Consider the following 24,775-nt stretch of genomic DNA (forward strand, 5'->3'; position numbering starts at 1 on the left):
CCTGTTCTACACTGTTTCTCTTTGTGGAGGTGACCATCATGTTAGAGGCAGGGCTTTGCTTTCTCGTGAAAGCCCACCTTGGTGATGTGATGACTGGTGAAAGAATATTGAAGAAGCTGCAGTAGAGGTGGAAGAAGAACAAATCCACAGAATGAATGAAGCAGCAGCAGAAGATGCACGCAGTGAAGAGTCCACTCCAGCAAGCGGCACAGTAGACAAAATCACATGAGACAAGCCAGCAGTGCCTTAGATAATCTTACGCTGTAGGTGTACAGTTCTGAGGCTACCTAACAGAAGTGCCTGGCACCTTCACATACAATGTTCACTACTATTTTTTTATAAAGAATTCAAGACAAAAGGTAAGGTAATATGCAGGCATAATTAACCACTTCAACTGGACACCTTTACCCCCTTCCATCCCAGGCCAATTAAATTTGCATCTTTTTTTTTTTTTTTTTTTTTTTTGAGACAGATAGAAGTTTCTTGGTATTTAAAAGAGAAGTTTTAGTTTTTTTTTCTTTTATATCACAACAAATAAAAAAAACCCGTGTTCATAAAATGCCACTAAAAGAAAGCTCTATTTGTGTGAAAAAAATGATGTGAATTTTATTTGGGTACAGTGGTACATGACTGCACAATCGCCAGTTAAAGTAGTGCAGTGCTGAATAGCAAAAAAAAGGCCTGGTCTTGAAGGTGGTGAACCATGATTCAAGGTAAATGCAACACGATAATGTTTTCATACCCTAATGCAATAATCTCCAAACTGGCCCTTTGCTTGCCTTTATGGGGCACTATTCCTCCTACTGATATGACATACTGTTCTGCCATCTGACACCAATAATGGGGCATTGTTCCTCCCCAAGATACCAATGATGGGGCACTATTCCTTCCTATGATACCAATGATGGGGCACTATTCCTTCCTATGATACCCATGATGGGGCCCTATTCCTTCCTATGATACCCATGATGGGGCACTATTGTTTCCTATGATACCAATGATGGGGCACTATTGTTTCCTATGATACCAATGATGGGGCACTATTTCTTCCTATGATACCAATGATGGGGCACTATTCCTTCCTATGATACCAATGATGGGGCAATATTCCTTCCTATGATACCAATGATGGGGCACTATTGTTTCCTATGATACCAATGATGGGGCACTATTCCTTCCTATGATACCAATGATGGGGCACTATTCCTTCTCCTAGTACCAATTGTGGCCATATTTTCTCCCACTGATACCAGGAAAATGTATGCTTCTGCTGGCCACAGTCTGGCCCTCCTAAAGTCTCAGATACAATAAACTGGGCCTTTGTTTAAAAAGTATGGCAATCCTTGCCCTAATGCATAACATTTTGAACTACATACATTGTTCCAGAATTTGTAATAATTTCTCATTTTCTTCAGTCATTTTTTCAAATTTCCATCTATTAAACCTTCTGCCCTTGTTGTTTTAACTTTGGATAGTAAAACATTTCTTTTCTGCCAGTAAATCCCTTATACAGCCCTCATCCTATTTCTTGTCTGGTCATTAGCCTAGGCTTATGACATCATGCACAGCTCTCTCTCATGCCGCGTACACACGAGCGGACTTTACGGCAGACTTTGCCCGGCGGACTGGATTTCGTCGGACAATTTGATCGTGTGTGGGCTCCAGCGGACTTTGTTTTCTCAAAAGTTGGACGGACTTAGCTTTGAAACATGTTTTAAATCAATCCGTCGAAATCGAGTCTGGTCGAAAAGTCCGCTCGTCTGTATGCTAGTTCGACGGACAGAAAACCACGCTAGGGCAGCTATTGGCTACTGGCTATGAACTTCCTTGTTTTAGTCCGGTCGTACGTCATCACGTATGAATTCGACGGACTTTGGTGGATTGTGTGTAGGCAAGTCCGTTCATTCAGAAAGTCCGTCGTAAAGTCTGTCGAAAAGTCCGCTCGTGTGTACGCGGCATCACTCTTGTGAAAGTTTTCTAGGAAGGGACGGGGGGGGGTGTGAGGTGTGTCATAAGAGGGCCAATGAGAGCTGCAGAGCTGGAGGTGTGCCTCTGCATGTCTGTGTAAATCCAGGAAGTGAACAGGCGGCAGCTTCAGTTGCCCACAGTTAAGATGGCTGAAGCCAGACTTAGTGGAGGGAGATTTACAGTACCGCCATATATATGTACAGTACCACCGTATATATAAAATAATATGCAAAGTGGTTGGAGGGAAGCTTTAGAATGGCAAAGATGTTTTTATTACAAATTATGTGAGCAGGCTGCAGTTCCTCTTTAATTTCATCAACCTCAAATATGGGATACATGTACTTTACATTTGAGATCAACATCAATCGCTGGAATCTAAATGTCTGCTTTCTATTTTCTATGTGTTTTGCAGACTGTTTCCCTTCTTCAAGATAAACAATCACATTGTTTCTCACATTTCTCACTTCACTTGAAGTTACACAATTTCAAAGTAGCAAGGTCAGCGCGATTTCAGCTGCTACTTGATAGACATCCGTGTGTCTTCATGCACAGATGTCTTTTTAAGTCGCACCTGAAATTGGCAAAAGTAGTGCAGGAATTACTTTTGCAAATCGGTGCGGCGCTGCAAAATTGTTGTCGCACCGATTGGAACAGTGCCATTACCTCCAATACCTCCTAAGGGCTGGTTCACACTGATGCGATTTCTGATTCGACTTGAGTCACACTGAATTGCATGACAAGGGAAATCATATTATTTTCAATGGTGCCTGTTCACATCAATTCAGTTCTTTTTTGGAAAAGGTTCCTGTGCTACTTTGGTGCATTTTCAGTGTGATTTGGCTCCATAGAATATGCTAACCACATCCAAAGTTGCACTACATATTCGCAGTGAAAAGTGCATGAAAAATGAATCCTAGTAGTGTGAACTGAGCCTTACAATACAACACTCATCTCATCAAGATATAACTAAAGGCAAAACTTTTTCAGTTTTGCATAAAGTGAAGAGGGATTAGTACCCCTGTCCGTTTTTATTATTGTCTGTGCCCATTTATCCTGCTTACCATTATTATTGAAAGTAAAAGAAAATCCCAACTTTTGGGTTGTCCCCAGAAAAGTAATAAAGGGGAAATCTTGCAATGGGGACACTAGTTCTGGTGACCTGGGGGTCCCCAAGAAATTCCTTAAATTTGCAGGGATTTCCTCTCACTTCTTGTTTGGTTATGGGACAAAAAGTAAAGGTAAATCTCTGCAATGGAACACAGTTGGCTAAAAAAAAAAAAAATCTCACAGGGGTTATAACCCTTTCTTACTCCATCCAAAATGAAAAAAAAAACAATTTTTGCCTATAATTCTACCTCAAATATTCCAGACATTTGTAAAGTCATCCTTCTCATCAGTCCTCAGATTATGCCCCATAGACTCCCTAGATGGACTACTGAGCAACCAAATGGTGGCTAGAAGAGAGGTGAACCTCCGTCTCTATGGCAGAGGGGGTGCAGTGGGTGAGGAGGGTAATGATAATGTTGCTTTGTGCTTTTGAATCATGTCACTGAACAATGTTTACAAACACTGATTAAAAGGTCCATTTTTGACAGCTGTGGCTACAGCCAGCTGCTGTATTTACACAGCAAGTCCCGGCTGTCATTCTGACCAAGAAAGTCAGAAGTTCTGCATATTTGCTTGGGTTCAGCAATTCAAGATACTGAAGCTACACCATGACAGCCAGGCAAATAGCTTTTCCAGAAAGAGTTCAGCTATGGCTATACCTATATTCCTTTCATAATAATTGCCTGGCTGTCATATGGATCCAATGGCTTTAATGTTTTCTATCTCACTAACCAAGAAAAAGTATGCAGACTGTCCTGACTTCACCTGCTATATGCATGTTAATCACTCAGAAAGTTTTAAGGCAAGAGACAGCTAGGAAATAGCGTTTTCAGAAGAGGTCAGCAATACTACAACAGATAAAGATGTCACAGATCTGAGATTAGAATGTCAAAAATGGACAGAGAGATAGAGCCCTGGTGTCCTTTTCAAATCATTAGCATGATTGCATCACAAAAGTGACTCCTACCATATGAGATGGCTCAGTAAGAGGTTTCAATTAGACACTGGGAACTGCCAAGCAAGCTGCTTTGTCGTGCTGTCCATAACCATAGTGCTTTGGGAAAGTGCCTGGCATCTTCACATACTGGAATGTTCACTGCTATTTTTTTTATAAAGAATTCAAGACAAAAGGTAAGGTAATATGCAGGCATAATTAACCACTTGAATACTGGACACCTTTACCCCCTTCCTTCCCAGGACAATTTTCCGTTTCCAGCACGGTCACACTTTGAATGAAAATTACTCAGTCATACAACACATACGCAAATTAAATTTGTATCATTTTTTTGAGACAGATAGAGGTTTTTTGGTATTTAAAAGAGAAGTTTTGGATTTTTTTCTTTTTTAAATCATACTTATCTAAGTGGAACCAGCATTGATTCGATGCTACACCTGTCCCCCGCCTGCAAGGTTGAGAACTGATCGATCAAACACCTCTGATAGCTCAGTTCTCCTAAACAGAGAGCCATGACTGTTAGTCACCGCTGTCTGCTCTGCCCCTCCAACACTCAGTGGAGTGCCAGGCTATGGCGGTGAGGGCGTGGCCTGGCTCAGTCTCCCTGTTGCACAGCTGAGAGGCTGAGCCAGATGGCAGGGCTGGCCCAAAACATTGTGCTGCAGGGGTCCAAGAATTAAATGCTCCCCCCCCCCAAAAAAAAATCACGCCCACCAAAAGGCCCCCACATACATTATTTTATATCCTGATTATTAAAACTAAAATTATATTTATCGGGGAGCCAGATTTACATGCAACAGCACCTTGTCTATATACAAAATTATATGACATACTATTAGGGTTGCCACCTTTTCTTCAAGCCAAACCCGAACACTTTCGATGCATACGGCAATTTTTTTGTAGTACACGCTATAGGATTTTAAAATACCTTGGGTTGCTCAAAGAGAGTAGTAATGAGGTGTGCTACGGTGAACAGTGGCTATGGCCAAATTGCATTAACAGTGGGGGGTGGAGAGACTTAAAGGGGCATGGTTAAATAAAACAAAAGCATTCGTGTACCTATAAAATATGATTTAATCAATAAAAGAAATGTCATTTAAAATATGAAACTAGCCTACCTTAAAAGTGGACACTCAGCCAGTAGAGCAGTGGACGGTGTCTGTAGAGAAGTGGATGGCGTCAGTAGAGCAGTGGACGGTGTCAGTAGAGCAGTGGACGGTGTCAGTAGGGCAGTGGATGGTGTCAGTAGAGCAGAGGACGGTTTCAGTAGAGCAGTGGACGCTGTCAGTAGGGCAGTGGATGGCATCAGTAGAGCAGTGGACGGTGTCAGTAGAGCAGAGGACGGTGTCAGTAGAGCAGTATATATGGATGGTGTACATATGGATGCTGTATAGGGGGGTGGGAACTGTATATATGGGGGGACTGTATATATGGATGGTGTATGGGGGGAGAACTGTATATATGGGGGGACTGTATATATGGATGGTGTATGGGGGGAGAACTGTATATATGGGGGGGACTGTATATATGGATGGTGTATGGGGGGGAGAACTGTATATATGGGGGACTGTATTTATGGATGGTGTATGGGGGAAACTGTATATAGAGCAGTGGACAGCATCAGTAGAGCAGTGGATGGCGTCAGAGCAGTGGACGGTGTCAGTAGAGCAATGGATGGTGTTAGTAAAACAGAGGTTGGTGTCAGTAGAGCAGTGGATGGTGTCAGTAGAGCAGTGGACGGTGTCAGTAGAGCAGTGGACAGTGTCAGTAGAGCAGTGGATGGCGTTAGTAGAGCAGAGGATGGTGTCAGTAGGGCAGTGGATGGCATCACTAGAGCAGTGGATGGCATCAGTAGAGCAGTGGATGGCATCAGTAGAGCAGTGGATGGCGTCAGTAGAGCAGTGGATGGCGTCAGTAGAGCAGTGGACGGTGTCAGTAGAGCAGTGGATGGCATCAGTAGAGCAGTGGATGGCATCAGTAGAGCAGTGGACGGCGTCAGTAGAGCAGTGGACAGTGTCAGTAGAGCAGTGGACGGCGTCAGTAGAGCATTGGACGGCGTCAGTAGAGCATTGGACGGCGTCAGTAGAGCAGTGGAAGGGGTCAGTAGAGCAGTGGACAATGTCAGTAGAGCAGTGGATGGCGTCAGTAGAGCAGAGGACGGTGTCAGTAGGGCAGTGGACGGTGTCACCCTGTGAGAACTGTATATATGGATGGTGTATGGGGGGTGAGAACTGTATATATGGATGGTGTATGGGGGGTGAGAACTGTATATATGGATGGTGTATGGAGGAGTGAAAACTGTATATATGGATGCTATATGGGGGGGGGGCTGACTGTATATATGGGGGAGAACTATATATATGGGGGGGAGTACTGTATATATGAGGGGAGACTGTATATATAGGGGGGACTGTATATAGGGGGGAGAACTGTATATATGGGGGGGCTGTATATATTGGGGTGGTTGTATATATGGGGGGGACTGTATATATTGGGGAGGACTGTATATATGGATGGTGTATGAGGATGAGGGAGAGAACTATATGGATGGATGGTATATGGGAGGGGGGGTGTATGTATGTATAGTGTATGGTGGGGGGAGAGGTGAGAGTACTTTGAAATCTGATGTACTAACATGGCAAAAACTTACCTTAAAAGCTGGGCTCCAGTCCCAGCACGATCTCTGCACACTTTCCAAAAGAGCAGCAGGGAATGGGGAGGCTCCGCCTTCAACCCCACCTCCTTGTCCCTTCTGCAGCCAGCCAGAGGAGAGCTGAGCACCTGGCAACATGGAGGCACCACCTCTGCCTCTGTGTCCCATCTGCAGCAGAGCGGACAGAGGTGCGCTGACAGCGTGGGGGGGGTAGATAGGGAGGCAGCAGGAGCAGAAATCACGGGCGGCCATGGTGGCACAGCTTCGGCACAGGGAGCCACCGGTGGGTCTGAATAATGTGCCCGGGTCTCAGGCAGGCAGAGACCCGGGCACATGTTTCAAAACCCATACTGTCCAGGTGAATCCCAGACAGGTGGCAACCCTACATACCATTATGTTCAATTTCAAACCACAAACTCCATATCACAGACCCCCCCATCACAGATCCCCCCATCATCACAGTCAGTCCTGCACTGATATTACAAATTGCCCCTTCCATAAGATCGCAGCTCTCCCCTCCTATATTTACACACGACAGGAAGCATGGCAGGTCCGGACAAAGGGGGCGGGACTTTTCATGTGAAAGGCAGGTGATTGATTGGTGGGACCGCCCCGCTGTCTAGTAACCAATCACCGGCTTCTTAACTTGAAAAAGTCCTGCCCTTTGTCCGGACCTGCCATGCTTCCCATCTTGTGTAAATAAGGTAGGGGAGGGGAGGGGGAGTGCGGTGCCTGCTGGGCCAGGTGAAGGAAAGCTGTCCATCTGATCTACTGCCAGTGGTGCAAACCAAATTGCTGAAAACAAAATCCTCTTGGGCATTAATTTGCTGCCCCTCTCATAGTTCTGCCTGGGTCCAATGGACCCAGCGGGACCCATGGTTGGGCTGGCTCTGAGTCCAGGCTCCTGAGTGAATCTCAACCATATGGTCAGGATCTTTCCCCAGCCAGGGCCGACTCTGTGACATCAGCCGACAGCAGGCTTTAGCTCGCTGTCAGCTGAAAACAGGTCACAGGAGTGCAGAACGAACTGCAGTCCTGTGATCCACGGGAGAAGTACAGCCAAAGAAGCTTTAGCTTTACTTTACTTCAAGAAACCATAAGGGCCACCCCCCCATCAGTCCCGGGGCCCTTTCCTTTGAGCTCAGGGCCCTTCCCACTGATCTGCAGTGGGATCCTTTGACATGTTCCTGCTTTCTTGGGGCCCCCCACAGTGACGGTAGTCTAGGGCCTAGTTGCAAGTGCAACCTTTGCGGCCCTTGAAGTCCCGGCACTGCATACACATACAAAAACACATAAAACAGATATACAGTAAAAACACACAGTGGCTAAGTGGTTAGCACTTCCACATAGCAGGACTAGAGTCGTTAGTTCAAATCTCAACCACTGCACTAACTGCTTGGGACTTGCATGTTCTCCCTGTGCCTGCGTCGGTGTCCTCCGGGTACTCCAGTTTCCTCCCACAATCCAAAGGCATGCTGGTAGGTTAATTGGCTCCTGTCTAAATTGTCCTTAGTATGTGTATATATGAATGTGAGTTAGGGACCTTAGATTAAAAGCTCTTTAAGGACAGGGACTGATGTGAATGTATAATATATGTAAATTGACAGCGTTAAAAGTACTTGTAATAAAATGCACATACACTTCTGTGTGTGTAAACTTCTTCACTTACCCTAGGTTCATACCTATGCATTTTGCATGGGTACATTAGCCCATTCCAATGAATGGGCTGCCATGCCTGTGCAAAAAAAAAAAAAAAAAAACAGTATAAAAGTTCATCTGACAAATGTAAACTAGTGCTGAACTCCCACCGACTCTTTGCAACCACTTCAGTGCACCTCCACCAAACCAGTGGGCACACAGGCTGATTACCAGAACATGTGGCCATTCATATAGGCCCAAACATGTTTTATTTTTGATTAACAACTACCCGCTGGCATGACGCTGTGTACTCTGAGTGGAGATATCTGGACAATAGCTACAGCTACAGGCATCATCCAGATATCTTTGTTTTTTTTCAGCTGGCAATTCCCTGCAATGTACAGTATCTCATATTTTTGTAACTATTTTATTATATCTTTTCATGTGACAACACTGAGGAAATGACACTTTGCTACAATGTAAAGTAGTGAGTGTACACCTTGTATAACAGTGTACATTTGCTGTCCCCTCAAAATAACTCATCACAGCCATTAAAGTGTAAACCTCTGGCAACAAAAGTGAGTACACCCCTAAATGAAAATGTCCAAATTGGGCCCAAAGTGCCAATATTTTCAGTGGCCACCATTATTTTCCAGCACTGCCTTAACCCTCTTGGGCTTGGAGTTCACCAAAGCTTCACAGGTTGCCACTGGAGTCCTCTTCCACTCATCCATGACGACATCACAGAGCTGGTGGATGTTAGAGACCTTGCGCTCCTCCACCTTCCATTTTAGGATGCCCCACAGATGCTCAATAGGGTTTAAGTCTGGAGACATGCTTGGCCAGTCCATCTCTTTTACCCTCAGCTTCTTTAGCAAGGCAGTGGTCATCTTGGAAGTGTGTGTTGGGGTCATTATCATGTTGGACTACTGCCCTGCGGCCCAGTCTCTGAAGGGAGGGGATCATGCTCGGCTTCAGCATGTCACAGTACATGTTGGTGTTAAATCGGGTTAGGGAGTCTCCAAACAAGACATTCAGATGAGATAGTAGACCCAGATCTTTGTAAAATATAAGTAGGTAGGTGCTTTATTCATACACTGCAGTGGAGAGACACAACACACACCGATATCCAGCATTACCAGACCGAATTAAGAAGGAAGTGTCTCTGACTAAAAACATCAAGTTTAACAATATATACTTTATGAATATGCATAAGGACTATGCGTGTTATAGGTGTGATCGTATAGTTTAGTCCAATCAGCATTCATATCTTCTTAGTAGCAAGGGAACAGTTAATTGGGTGGTTACATCATGTGACTGATAGAAAGCGAAAGAAAACATGGGCGCCAGCATAAGGATACTGGATCAGGTAAGTGCTATATTTATATTCTTTTCACCTTAAGCTCTTGTGGGCAGACATTTTCTTTTTAGATTGTAAGCTCTTATGAGCAGGATTTTCTTTGTCATATCAGATGTTAAGCTCTTGTGGGCAGTGATTTTCTCCTTAGATTGTTAGCTCGGGCAGAAACCGACACCCACATGGATGCATCAGGTGCAAAGAGTTTTCAAAATGTCTCTTCGCTGTTGTCCCGTCTGTGTGCGTAGTCTCAACTGTAAAGTGGGGAAGAAGGGTTACCCCTTTACGGAGGACAGACAAGCAGTACCTGGCCCCCTGGTGCACGAAGGTGTGTGATTTAGGACTCCAGAGTAAGGGCTCCCTCTCCCCCAAACAAAAATGCTGTAAACTTTCTCATTGTCAATGAGGGCAACCCTGCCCAAACAAAGGCTTAGACTATCCTAAAATACCCAATGGGCAAAAGGGCACTCCTTCCCCCTGAAAAAAGGCCTATGGAACCCCAAAAGACCCATAAAGGGCACCTCCCACTTTCAAAAAAGGCCTAAAGCATCCCAAAAGACCCGTGGCCAAGAAGGGCACCTCCATTTTCCAAAAAAAAAAACCTAACTTATCCCAAAAGACCCAATGGCAAAAATGGGCACTACCCCCTCAAAAAAGGCCCAAACTACCCCAAAATACCCAGTGGCCAGAAAGGGCACCACCATCCTCCAAAAAAAGACCTATATTATTCCAAAAGACCCTTTAAGGGCACCTCCCCTCCCTACATAAACAAAAGCCTACATTACCCAAAAGACCCATAATGCCGCGTACACACGGTCGGACTTTTCACCTGCAAAAGTCCGACGGACGCCGCCGGACCAAGTCCGGCGGACAATCCGACCGTGTGTGGTCTCCATCGGACTTCCGACGGACCGTTTCGGGCGGAAATCCGACGTACTTTAGATTTGAAGCCTGCTTCAAATCTTTACGTCGTACCTCCGCCGGACTCAGTTCCTGACGGAAAGCCCGTTCGTCTGTATGCTAGTCCGAAGGACCAGATACGACGGAGGAGCAGGTTGCTGCATCTCGCGCTCGCTGCAATAGGAAAAACTAATTTTCCCATTGCGGCGAGCGCGGGGGGCATCCCAGGCCCTTAGGTCTGGTATGGAACTTTAAGGAGAACCCCCTACGCCGAAAAACCGGCGTGGGGGTCCCCCCAAAATCCATACCAGACCCCGATCCGAGCACGCAGCCCGGCCGGTCAGGAAAGGGGGTGGGGACGAACGAGCGCCCCCCCCCTCCTGAACTGTACCAGGCCGCATGCCCTCAACATGGGGGGGTGCTTTGGGGGAGGGGGCGCCTTGCGGTGCCCCCCCACCACAAAGCACCTTGTCCCCATGTTGATGAGGACAAGGGCCTCTTCCCGACAACCCTGGCCGTTGGTTGTCGGGGTCTGCGGGCGGGGGGCTTATCGGAATCCGGGAGCCCCCTATAATAAGAGGGCCCCCAGATCCCGGCCCCCCCCCACCCTATGTGAATGAGTATGGGGTACATGGTACCCCTACCCATTCACCTAGGTAAAAAGTGTCAATAATAAAACACAACACAGGTTTTTAAAATAATTTATTAAACAGCTCCGGGGGGGGGTCTTCTTCCGTCTTCGGGGGTCCCTCTGGTTCATCTTCTCCCGGCGTCCGGTTGGTTCTTCTCCGCTCTCCGGCCTCTTCTCCCGGTGTCCCAGGTCTTCGGCCGGCCCCTCCGCTGTCTTCAGGTAGCTCTATTGCCAGCGGAGGTCCGGACTTCTTGGCTTCTTGGCTTCTTGTGTTCTCTTTTCTTCTCTTCCCCCAGATGTTGACACGACGTTCTCTCCGGCTGGACTGGTCTCTGAGGGCTGCGTTGTGACTTATATAGGCGGAGACCCCGCCCCCATATGATGTCACAGTCCCTGGGCATGCTGGGACTGTGACGTTTTAGGGGGCGTGGTCGACCACGCCCCCTAAAACGTCACAGTCCCAGCATGCCCAGGGACTGTGACATCATATGGGGGCGGGGTCTCCGCCTATATAAGTCACAACGCAGCCCTCAGAGACCAGTCCAGCCGGAGAGAGCGTCGTGTCAACATCTGGGGGAAGAGAAGAGAAGAGAACACAAGAAGCCAAGAAGCCAAGAAGTCCGGACCTCCGCTGGCAATAGAGCTACCTGAAGACAGCGGAGGGGCCGGCCGAAGATCTGGGACACCGGGAGAAGAGGCCGGAGAGCGGAGAAGAACCAACCGGACGCCGGGAGAAGATGAACCAGAGGGACCCCCGAAGACGGAAGAAGACCCCCCCCCGGAGCTGTTTAATAAATTATTTTAAAAACCTGTGTTGTGTTTTATTATTGACACTTTTTACCTAGGTGAATGGGTAGGGGTACCATGTACCCCATACTCATTCACATAGGGTGGGGGGGGGCCGGGATCTGGGGGCCCTCTTATTATAGGGGGCTCCCGGATTCCGATAAGCCCCCCGCCCGCAGACCCCGACAACCATCGGCCAGGGTTGTCGGGAAGAGGCCCTTGTCCTCATCAACATGGGGACAAGGTGCTTTGTGGTGGGGGGGGCACCGCAAGGCGCCCCCTCCCCCAAAGCACCCCCCCATGTTGAGGGCATGCGGCCTGGTACGGTTCAGGAGGGGGGGGGCGCTCGTTCGTCCCCACCCCCTTTCCTGACCGGCCGGGCTGCGTGCTCGGATCGGGGTCTGGTATGGATTTTGGGGGGACCCCCACGCCGGTTTTTCGGCGTAGGGGGTTCCCCTTAAAGTTCCATACCAGACCTAAGGGCCTGCGACGGGGCTCGCAAGGTTTCAATCTCGCCAAAAAAAGCGGCGAGATTGAATTCCTTTTCTAGTCCCGTCGTACCCAAGTCACGTTCAAAATGAACGGACTTGTCCATGTGTGGGAAAGTCCGTTCATTCTGAAAGTCCGGCGGAAGTCCGTCGGGAAGACCGGATTCCGGAAAGTCCGGCCGTGTGTAGGCAAGTTCGGCCGTTCAGAAAGTCCGGCGGTAGTCCGCCGGAAGTCTGGCGGCAAGTACGTCGGACCTAGCTTTCTAGAAAGTCCGACCGTGTGTATGCGGCATAAAGGGCACCTTCCCTACCTTTAAAAAAAATAGGGGGCTAAAAAATCTCAAAAGACCCAATGGCTAAAAAGGTCACATCTCCCCCTTTCATTTTTGTATGTATACATGAATCATTTTTTGTCCTCAAGTTTATAATGTTTGATGAATAAAGTAAAGAGAAAGGTAAGTGGATATCTGCAAGGTAAGTGATATATTTATATACTTTTCACCTTATGCTCTTGTGGGCAGACATTTTCTTTTTAGATTGTAAGCTCTTATAAGCAGGATTTTCTTTGTCATATCAGATGTTAAGCTCTTGTGGGCAGTGATTTTCTCCTTAGATTGTTAGCTCGGGCAGAAACCGACACCCACATGGATGCATCAGGTGCAAAGAGTTTTCAAAATGTCTCTTCACTGCTGTCCCGTCTGTGTGTGTGTAGTCTCAACTGTAAAGTGGGGAAGAGGGGTTACCCCTTTACGGAGGACAGACAAGCAGTACCTGGCCCCCTGGTGCACGAAGGTGTGTGATTTAGGACTCCAGAGTAAGGGCTCCCCCAAACAAAAACTTTCTCATTGTCAGTGTATGCAACCCTGCCCAAACAAAGCCTTAAACTGTCCTAAAAGACCCAGTGGGCAAAAGGGCACTCCTTCCCCCTGAAAAAAGGCCTACGGAACCCCAAAAGACCCATAAAGGGCACATCCTGCTTTCAAAAAAGGCCTAAAGCATCCCAAAAGACCCGTGGCCAAGAAGGGCAACTTAATCGTCCACAAAAAAGACCTAACTTATCCCAAAAGACCCAATGGCAAAAAGGGGCACTACCCCCTCAAAAAAAGGCCCAAACTACCCCAAAATACCCAGTGGCCAGAAAGGGCACCACCAGCCTCTAAAAAAGACCTATATTATTCCAAAAGACCCTTTAAGGGCACCTCCCCTCCCTACATAAACAAAAGCCTACATTACCCAAAAGACCCTTAAAGGGCACCTTCCCTACCTTTAAAAAGAATAGGGGGCTAAAAAATCTCAAAAGACCCAATGGCTAAAAAGGGCACATCTCCCCCTTTCATTTTTGTATGTATACATGAATCATTTTTTGTCCTCAATTTTAAAAAGTTTGATGAATAAAGTAAAGAGAAAGGTAAGTGGATATCTGCAAGGTAAGTGATATATTTATATATTTTTCACCTTAAGCTCTTGTGGGCAGACATTTTCTTTTTAGATTTTAAGCTCTTATGAGCAGGATTTTCTTTGTCATATCAGATGTTAAGCTCTTGTGGGCAGTGATTTTCTCCTTAGAATGTTAGCTCAATAAGAAACCGACACCCACGTGGATGCATCAGGTGCAAGGAGTTTTCAAAATGTCTCTTCGCTGCTGTCCTGTCTGTGTGCGTAGTCTCAACTGTAAAGTGGGGAAGAAGGGTTACCCCTTTACGGAGGACAGACAAGCAGTACCTAGCCCCCTGGTGCACGATGGTGTGTGATTTAGGACTAGGGTTGTCCCGATACCGATACTAGTATCGGTATCAGCACCGATACCCAGAATTTGCCCAAGTACTTGTACTCGGGCAAATGCTCCCGATGCTTCCCCCGATACCTAGAGGACAGCTGTGACCGGCGCGTGGGGGAGTTACAAGATTCTCCCCCAGCGGCTTTCAGCAGCTTTAGTGACATACAGCGGTGATCGCTCACCGCTGACTGTCACTGCATCCTCCTCCATGCCCCCTCCGTTCCTCTGTCCCCCTCCGCTGTCCCCCTCTGTTCCTCTCTCCTTCCCTGTGTCTCTCCGCTGTCCCCCTCCGTTCCTCTCTCCTTCTCTGTGTCTCTCCGCTGTCCCCCTCCGTTCCTCTCTCCTTCCCTGTGCCTCTCCGCTGTCCCCTCCGTTCCCCTCTCCTTCTCTGTCCCCTCCGTTCTGCTGTCTCTCTAAGCTGTGTGAATGGATAGAGTCAGCTGACTCTGTCCATTCACATAACTGAAACATTGTAATCTCTTTTGATTACGATGTGTCAGTTTATGAATGGAGAGGAGCCGCTGTCTTCTCTCCATTCATTCTAAGTGCAGCTGAGGCTGCAGAGAAAGGGACTGGGAAATCTCTATCCTCTGTCTCTTTCTCTGTCTCAAGGGGGAGATATCAGAGGTCTGTTAAGACCCCTGATATCTCACCAAAGCCCCCCAACAGGGCTGATTAAAAAAAAAACAAACAAAAAAAAAAAACATATAAAGAATAAAAAAAATATTATTGTAAAAAATAAGAATTGTAAAAAAAAAAAAAAAAAACACACACACCGTTCACCCCCACCCCCCCCCCCCAAAAAAAAAAATAAAGAAAGAAAACACTGTTTAAAAAAAACAAACAAAAAAAACACTGTCACATGACATTAAAAAAAAAGTATCGGTAATCGGTATCGGCGAGTACTTGAAAAAAAGTATCGGTACTTGTACTCGGGCCTAAAAAAGTGGTATCGGGACAACCCTATTTAGGACTCCAGAGTAAGGGCTCCCTCTCCCCCAAACAAAAATGCTGTAAACTTTCTCGTTGTCAATGTATGCAACCCTGCCCAAACAAAGGCTTAAACTGTCCTAAAAGACCCAGTGGGCAAAAAGGCACTCCTTCCCCCTGAAAAAAGGCCTATGGAACCCCAAAAGACCCATAAAGGGCACCTCCTGTTTTCAAAAAAGGCCTAAAGCATCCCAAAGGACCCAGTGGCCAAGAAGGGCACCTCCATCTTCCAAAAAAAAGACCTAACTTATCCCAAAAGACCCAATGGCAAAAAGGGCACTCCTTCTCCCTAAAAAAAGGCCTACAGAACCCCAAAAAACCCATAAAGGGCACCTCCTGCTTTCAAAAAAGGCCTAAAGCATCCCAAAAGACCCAGTGGCCAGGAAGAGCACCTCCATCTTCCATCAGGTAAGTGCTATATTTATATTCTTTTCACCTTATGCTCTTGTGGGCAGACATTTTCTTTTTAGATTGTAAGCTCTTATGAGCAGGATTTTCTTTGTCATGTCAGATGTTAAGCTCTTGTGGGCAGTGATTTTCTCCTTAGATTGTTAGCTCGGGCAGAAACCGACACCCACGTGGATGCATCAGGTGCAAAGAGTTTTCAAAATGTCTCTTCGCTGCTGTCCTGTCTGTGTGTGTAGTCTCAACTGTAAAGTGGGGAAGAAGGGTTACCCCTTTACGGAGGACAGACAAGCAGTACCTGGCCCCCTGGTGCACGAAGGTGTGTGATTTAGGACTCCAGAGTAAGGGCTCCCCCTTCCCCAAACAAAAATGCTGTAAACTTTCTCATTGTCAATGTATGCAACCCTGCCCAAACAAAGGCTTAAACTGTCCTAAAAGACCCAGTGGGCAAAAAGGCACTCCTTCCCCCTGAAAAAAGGCCTACGGAACCCCAAAAGACCCATAAAGGGCACCTCCTGTTTTCAAAAAAGGCCTAAAGCATCCCAAAAGACCCAGTGGCCAAGAAGGGCACCTCCATCTTCCAAAAAAAAGACCTAACTTATCCCAAAAGACCCAATGGCAAAAAGGGGCACTACCCCCTCAAAAAAAGGCCCAAACTACCCCAAAATACCCAGTGGCCAGAAAGGGCACCACCAGCCTCTAAAAAAAGACCTATATTATTCCAAAAGACCCTTTAAGGGCACCTCCCCTCCCTACATAAACAAAAGCCTACATTACCCAAAAGACCCTTACAGGGTACCTTCCCTCCCTTTAAAAAAAATAAGGGGCTAAAAAATCTCAAAAGACCCAATGGCTAAAAAGGGCACATCTCCCCCTTTCATTTTTGTATGTATACATGAATCATTTTTTGTCCTCAAGTTTAAAAAGTTTGATGAATAAAGTAAAGAGAAAGGTAAGTGGATATCTGCAAGGTAAGTGATATATTTATATATTTTTCACCTTAAGCTCTTGTGGGCAGACATTTTCTTTTTAGATTGTAAGCTCTTATGAGCAGGATTTTCTTTGTCATATCAGATGTTAAGCTCTTGTGGGCAGTGATTTTCTCCTTAGAATGTTAGCTCAATCAGAAACCTACACCCACGTGGATGCATCAGGTGCAAAGAGTTTTCAAAATGTCTCTTCGCTGCTGTCCTGTCTGTGTGCGTAGTCTCAACTGTAAAGTGGGGAAGAAGGGTTACCCCTTTATGGAGGACAGACAAGCAGTACCTGGCCCCCTGGTGCATGAAGGTGTGTGATTTAGGACTCCAGAGTAAGGGCTCCCTCTCCCCCAAACAAAAATGCTGTAAACTTTCTCATTGTCAGTGTATGCAGCCCTACCCAAACAAAGGCTTAAACTGTCCTAAAAGACCCAATGGGCAAAAGGGCACTCCTTCTCCCTAAAAAAAGGCCTACAGAACCCCAAAAAACCCATAAAGGGCACCTCCTGCTTTCAAAAAAGGCCTAAAGCATCCCAAAAGACCCAGTGGCCAAGAAGAGCACCTCCATCTTCCATCAGGTAAGTGCTATATTTATATTCTTTTCACCTTATGCTCTTGTGGGCAGACATTTTCTTTTTAGATTGGAAGCTCTTATGAGCAGGATTTTCTTTGTCATATCAGATGTTAAGCTCTTGTGGGCAGTGATTTTCTCCTTAGATTGTTAGCTCGGGCAGAAACCGACACCCACGTGGATGCATCAGGTGCAAAGAGTTTTCAAAATGTCTCTTCGCTGCTGTCCCGTCTGTGTGCGTAGTCTCAACTGTAAAGTGGGGAAGAAGGGTTACCCCTTTACGGAGGACAGACAAACAGTACCTGGCCCCCTGGTGCACGAAGGTGTGTGATTTAGGACTCCAGAGTAAGGGCTCCCCCTCCCCCAAACAAAAATGCTGTAAACTTTCTCATTGTCAATGTATGCAACCCTGCCCAAACAAAGGCTTAAACTATCCTAAAAGACCCAAATGGGAAAAAGGGCACTTCTCCACCTGAAAAAATGCCTATGGAACCCCAAAAGACCCATAAAGGGCACCTCCCGCTTTCAAAAAAGGCCTAAAGCATCCCAAAAGACCCAGTGGCCAAGAAGGGCACCTCCATCTTCCAAAAAAAGACCTAACTTATCCCAAAAGACCCAATGGCAAAAAGGGGCACTACCCCCTTAAAAAAAGGCCCAAACTACCCCAAAATACCCAGTGGCCGGAAAGGGCACCACCAGCCTCTAAAAAAGACCTATATTATTCCAAAAGACCCTTTAAGGGCACCTCCCCTCCCTACATAAACAAAAGCCTACATTACCCAAAAGACCCTTAAAGGGCACCTTCCCTACTTTTAAAAAAAATAGGGGGCTAAAAAATCTCAAAAGACCCAATGGCTAAAAAGGGCACATCTCCCCATTTTCATTTTTGTATGTATACATGAATCATTTTTTGTCCTCAATTTTAAAAAGTTTGATGAATAAAGTAAAGAGAAAGGTAAGTGGATATCTGCAAGGTAAGTGATATATTTATATATTTTTCACCTTAAGCTCTTGTGGCAGACATTTTCTTTTTAGATTTTAAGCTCTTATGAGCAGCATTTTCTTTGTCATATCAGATTTTAAGCTCTTGTGGGCAGTGATTTTCTCCTTAGAATGTTAGCTCAGGCAGAAACCGACACCCACGTGGATGCATCAGGTGCAAAGAGTTTTCAAAATGTCTCTTCGCTGCTGTCCCGTCTGTGTGCGTAGTCTCAACTGTAAAGTGGGGAAGAAGGGTTACCCCTTTACGGAGGACAGACAAGCAGTACCTGGCCCCCTGGTGCACGAAGGTGTGTGATTTAGGACTCCAGAGTAAGGGCTCCCCCTCCCCCAAACAAAAATGCTGTAAACTTTCTCATTGTCAATGTATGCAACCCTGCCCAAACAAAGGCTTAAACTGTCCTAAAAGACCCAGTGGGCAAAAAGGCACTCCTTCCCCCTGAAAAAAGGCCTACGGAACCCCAAAAGACCCATAAAGGGCACCTCCTGTTTTCAAAAAAGGCCTAAAGCATCCCAAAAGACCCAGTGGCCAAGAAGGGCACCTCCATCTTCCAAAAAAAAGACCTAACTTATCCCAAAAGACCCAATGGCAAAAAGAGGCACTACCCCCTCAAAAAAAGGCCCAAACTACCCCAAAATACCCGTTGACCAGAAAGGGCATCACCATCCTCCAAAAAAAGACCTATATTATTCCAAAAGACCCTTTAAGGGCAACTCCCCTCCCTACATAAACAAAAGCCTACATCACCCAAAAGACCCTTACAGGGTACCTTCCCTACCTTTAAAAAAAATAGGGGGCTAAAAAATCTCAAAAGACCCAATGGCTAAAATCTCCCCCTTTCATTTTTGTATGTATACATGAATCATTTTTTGTCCTCAAGTTTAAAAAGTTTGATGAATAAAGTAAAGAGCAAGGTAAGTGGATATCTGCAAGGTAAGTGATATATTTATATATTTTTCACCTTAAGCTCTTGTGGGCAGACATTTTCTTTTTAGATTTTAAGCTCTTATGAGCAGGATTTTCTTTGTCATATCAGATGTTAAGCTCTTGTGGGCAGTGATTTTCTCCTTAGATTGTTAGCTCAATCAGAAACCGACACCCACGTGGATGCATCAGGTGCAAAGAGTTTTCAAAATGTCTCTTCGCTGCTGTCCCGTCTGTGTGCGTAGTCTCAACTGTAAAGTGGGGAAGAAGGGTTACCCCTTTACGGAGGATAGACAAGCAGTACCTGGCCCCCTGGTGCACGAAGGTGTGTGATTTAGGACTAGGGTTGTCCCGATACCAATACTAGTATCGGTATCGGCACCGATACCGAGCATTTGCCCAAGTACTTGTACTCGGGCAAATGCTCCCGATGCTTCCCCCGATACCTAGAGGACAGCTGTGATTGGCGCGTGGGGGAGTTACAAGATTCTCCCCCAGCGGCTTTCAGCAGCTTTAGTGACATACAGAGGTGATCGCTCACCGCTGACTGTCACTGCATCCTCCTCCATGCCCCCTCCGTTCCTCTGTCCCCCTCCGCTGTCCCCCTCTGTTCCTCTCTCCTTCCCTGTGTCTCTCCGCTGTCCCCCTCCGTTCCTCTCTCCTTCCCTGTGTCTCTCCACTGTCCCCCTCCGTTCCTCTCTCCTTCCCTGTGCCTCTCCGCTGTCCCCTCCGTTCCTCTCTCCTTCCCTGTGCCTCTCCGCTGTCCCCTCCGTTCCCCTCTCCTTCTCTGTGTTCCTGCTGTCTCTCTAAGCTGTGTGAATGGATAGAGTCAGCTGACTCTGTCCATTCACATAACTGAAACATTGTAATCTCTTTTGATTACGATGTGTCAGTTTATGAATGGAGAGGAGCCGCTGTCTTCTCTCCATTCATTCTCAGTGCAGCTGAGGCTGCAGAGAAATGGACTGGGGAATCTCTATCCTCTGTCTCTTTCTCTGTCTCAAGGGGGAGATATCAGAGGTTTGTTAAGACCCCTGATATCTCACCAAAGCCCCCCAACAGGGCTGATTTAAAAAAAAAAAAAAAAAATATAAAGAATAAAAAAAATATTATTGTAAAAAATAAAAATTGTAAAAAAAAACAAAAAACACACACACATACACCGTTCACCCCCTCCCCCCCCCCCCCCCCCAAATAAATAAATAAAGAAAACACTGTTTAAAAAAAACAAAAAAAAAACACTGTCACGTGACATTAAAAAAAAGTATCGGTATCGGCGAGTACTTGAAAAAAAGTATCGGTACTTGTACTCGGTCCTAAAAAAAGTGGTATCGGGACCACCCTATTTAGGACTCTAGAGTAAGAGCTCCCTCTCCCCCAAACAAAAATGCTGTAATCTTTCTCATTGTCAGTGTATGCAGCCCTACCCAAACAAAGGCTTAAACTGTCCTAAAAGACCCAATGGGCAAAAGGGCACTCCTTCTCCCTAAAAAAAGGCCTACAGAACCCCAAAAGACCCATAAAGGGCACCTCCTGCTTTCAAAAATGGCCTAAAGCATCCCAAAAGACCCAGTGGCCAAGAAGAGCACCTCCATCTTCCATCAGGTAAGTGCTATATTTATATTCTTTTCACCTTATGCTCTTGTGGGCAGACATTTTCTTTTTAGATTTTAAGCTCTTATGAGCAGGATTTTCTTTGTCATATCAGATGTTAAGCTCTTGTGGGCAGTGATTTTCTCCTTAGATTGTTAGCTCGGGCAGAAACCTACACCCACGTGGATGCATCAGGTGCAAAGAGTTTTCAAAATGTCTCTTTGTGGCTGTCCCGTCTGTGTGCGTAGTCTCAACTGTAAAGTGGGGAAGAAGGGTTACCCCTTTACGGAGGATAGACAAGCAGTACCTGGCCCCCTGGTGCATGAAGGTGTGTGATTTAGGACTCCAGAGTAAGGGCTACCCCTCCCCCAAACAAAAATGCTGTAAACGTTCTCATTGTCAATGTATGCAACCCTGCCCAAACAAAGGCTTAAACTATCCTAAAAGACCCAAATGGGAAAAAGGGCACTTCTCCACCTGAGAAAAGGCCTATGGAACCCCAAAAGACCCATAAAGGGCACCTCCTGTTTTCAAAAAAGGCCTAAAGCATCCCAAAAGACCCAGTGGCCAAGAAGGGCACCTCCATCTTCCCAAAAAAAGACCTAATTTATCCCAAAAGACCCAATGGCAAAAAGGGTCACTACCCCCTCAAAAAAAGGCCCAAACAACCCCAAAATACCCGTTGACCAGAAAGGGCACCACCATCCTCCAAAAAAAGACCTATATTATTCCAAAAGACCCTTTAAGGGCACCTCCCCTCCCTATATAAACTAAAGCCTACATTACTCAAAAGACCCATAACGGCCACCTTCCCTACCTTTAAAAAAAATAGGGGGCTAAAAAATCTCAAAAGACCCAATGGCTAATTACGGCACCTCTCACCCTTTCATTTTTGTATGTATATATGAATCATTTTTTGTCCTCAAGTTTATAATGTTTGATGAATAAAGTAAAGAGAAAGGTAAGTGGATATCTGCAAGGTAAGTGATATATTTATATACTTTTCACCTTAAGCTCTTGTGGGAAGACATTTTCTTTTTAGATTTTAAGCTCTTATGAGCAGGATTTTCTTTGTCATATCAGATGTTAAGCTCTTGTGGGCAGTGATTTTCTCCTTAGATTGTTAGCTCGGGCAGAAACCGACACCCACGTGGATGCATCAGGTGCAAAGAGTTTTAAAAATGTCTCTTCGCTGCTGTCCCGTCTGTGTGCGTAGTCTCAACTGTAAAGTGGGGAAGAAGGGTTACCCCTTTACGGAGGACAAACAAGCAGTACCTGGCCCCCTGGTGAACGAAGGTGTGTGATTTAGGACTCCAGAGTAAGGGCTCCCCCTCCCCCAAACAAAAATGCTGTAAACTTTCTCATTGTCAATGTATGCAACCCTGCTCAAACAAAGGCTTAAACTGTCCTAAAAGACCCAGTGGGCAAAAAGGCACTCCTTCCCCCTGAAAAAAGGCCTATGGAACCCCAAAAGACCCATAAAGGGCACCTCCTGTTTTCAAAAAAGGCCTAAAGCATCCCAAAAGACCCAGTGGCCAAGAAGGGCACCTCCATCTTCCAAAAAAAGACCTAACTTATCCCAAAAGACCCAATGGCAAAAAGGGGCACTACCCCCTTAAAAAAAAGGCCCAAACTACCCCAAAATACCCAGTGGCCAGAACGGGCACCACCAGCCTCTAAAAAAAGACCTATATTATTCCAAAAGACCCTTTAACCGGTTCAATACAGGGCAATTTCACCCCCTTCCTTCCCAGGCCAATTTTTAGTTTTCAGCGCTGTCGCGCTTTAAACGTCAATTGCGCGGTCGTGCGACGTTGTACCCAAAAAAAATTGACGTCCTTTTTTCACCACAAATCGAGCTTTTTTTTGGTGGTATTTGATCGCCTCTGCGGTTTTTATTTTTTGCGCCTTTAAACAAAAGAAGAGCGACAATTTTGAAAAAAACACAATATTTTTTACTTTTTGCTATAATAAATATCCCAGTTTTTTTTTTTAAAAACACATTTTTTCCTCAGTTTTGGCCGATACGTATTCTTCTACATATTTTTGGTAAAAAAAATCGCAATAAGCATATATTGATTGGTTTGCGCAAAAGTTATAACGTCTACAAAATACGGGATAGATTTATGGCATTTTAAAAAATATATATTTTTTTTATTTTTTTAGCGGCGATCGCGATTTTTTTTGGTGACTGTGACATTATGGTGGACACATCGGACACTTTTGACACATTTTTGGGACCAATCACATTTATACAGCGATCAATGCTATAAAATTGCATTGATTACTGTGTAAATGTGACAGGCAGTTAAGGGGTTAACCACTAGGGGGCGGGGAGGGGTTAAGTATGTTTCCTAGGGAATGATTCTAACTGAAGGGGGAGGGGACGCACTAGGGGAGGAGACCGATCAGTGTTCCTCCGTTCTGGGAACACAGATCGCTCTCCTCAGAGCTGACAGGCTGTGGATCTGTGTGTTTACACACACAGATCCACATGCCGGCCCGGTTAACGGCAATCGCGGGTGCCCGGCAGACATCGCGGCCGCCGGGCACACGCACCGGGTCCCGAGGAACGCGGCGGGCGCGCGCGCGCCCCCTAGACGGCCGGGAATCCCAGGACGTCATATGACGTCCACCCAGGATGGGAGATCCCATTTGTGGACGTCATATGACTATAGGCGGGTAGGGAAGTGGTTAAGGGCACCTCCCCTCCCTACATAAACAAAAGCCTACATTACCCAAAAGACCCTTACAGGGCACCTTCCCTACCTTTAAAAAAAATAGGGGGCTAAAAAATCTCAAAAGACCTAATGGCTAAAAAGGGCACATCTCCCCCTTTCATTTTTGTATGTATACATGAATCATTTTTTGTCCTCAAGTTTAAAAAGTTTGAATAAAGTAAAGAGAAAGGTAAGTGGATATCTGCAAGGTAAGTGATATATTTATATATTTTTCACCTTAAGCTCTTGTGGGCAGACATTTTCTTTTTAGATTTTAAGCTCTTATGAGCAGGATTTTCTTTGTCATATCAGATGTTAAGCTCTTGTGGGCAGTGATTTTCTCATTAGAATGTTAGCTCGGGCAGAAACCGACACACACGAAGGTGTGTGATTTAGGACTAGGGTTGTCCTGATACCGATACCGAGCATTTGCCCAAGTACTTTTACTCGGGCAAATGCTCCCGATGCTTCCCCCGATACCTAGAGGACAGCTGTGATTGGCGCGTGGGGGAGTTACAAGATTCTCCCCCAGCGGCTTTCAGCAGCTTTAGTGACATACAGCGGTGATCGCTCACCGCTGACTGTCACTGCATCCTCCTCCATGCCCCCTCCGTTCCTCTGTCCCCCTCCGCTGTCCCCCTCCATTCCTCTCTCCTTGCCTGTGTCTCTCCGCTGTCCCCCTCCGTTCCTCTCTCCTTCCCTGTGTCTCTCCGCTGTCCCCTCCGTTCCTCTCTCCTTCCCTGTGCCTCTCCGCTGTCCCCTCCGTTCCCCTCTCCTTCTCTGTCCCCTCCGTTCTGCTGTCTCACTAAGCTGTGTGAATGGATAGAGTCAGCTGACTCTGTCCATTCACATAACTGAAACATTGTAATCTCTTGTGCTTACGATGTGTCAGTTTATGAATGGAGAGGAACCGCTGTCTTCTCTCCATTCATTCTCAGTGCAGCTGGGGCTGCAGAGAAAGGGACTGGGGAATCTCTATCCTCTGTCTCTTTCTCTGTCTCAAGGAGGAGATATCAGAGGTCTGTTAAGACCCCTAATATCTCACCAAAGCCCCCCAACAGGGCTGATTAAAAATAAAACAAAAAAAAACAAAAAACATATAAAGAATAAAAAAAATATTATTGTAAAAAAAAAAAAAAAAAAAAACACACACACATACACCGTTCACCCACTCCCCCCCCCCCCCCCCAAAAAAAAAAAAAAAAGAAAGAAAGAAAACACTGTTTAAAAAAAACAAAAAAAAACCAAAAAAAAAAACACTGTCACGTGACATTAAAAAAAAGTATCGGTAATCGGTATCGGCGAGTACTTGAGAGAAAGTATCGGTACTTGTAC

The sequence above is a fragment of the Aquarana catesbeiana genome, linkage group LG04, assembly GCF_042186555.1.
Source record: "Aquarana catesbeiana isolate 2022-GZ linkage group LG04, ASM4218655v1, whole genome shotgun sequence".
Taxonomy (NCBI): Eukaryota; Metazoa; Chordata; class Amphibia; order Anura; family Ranidae; genus Aquarana; species Aquarana catesbeiana.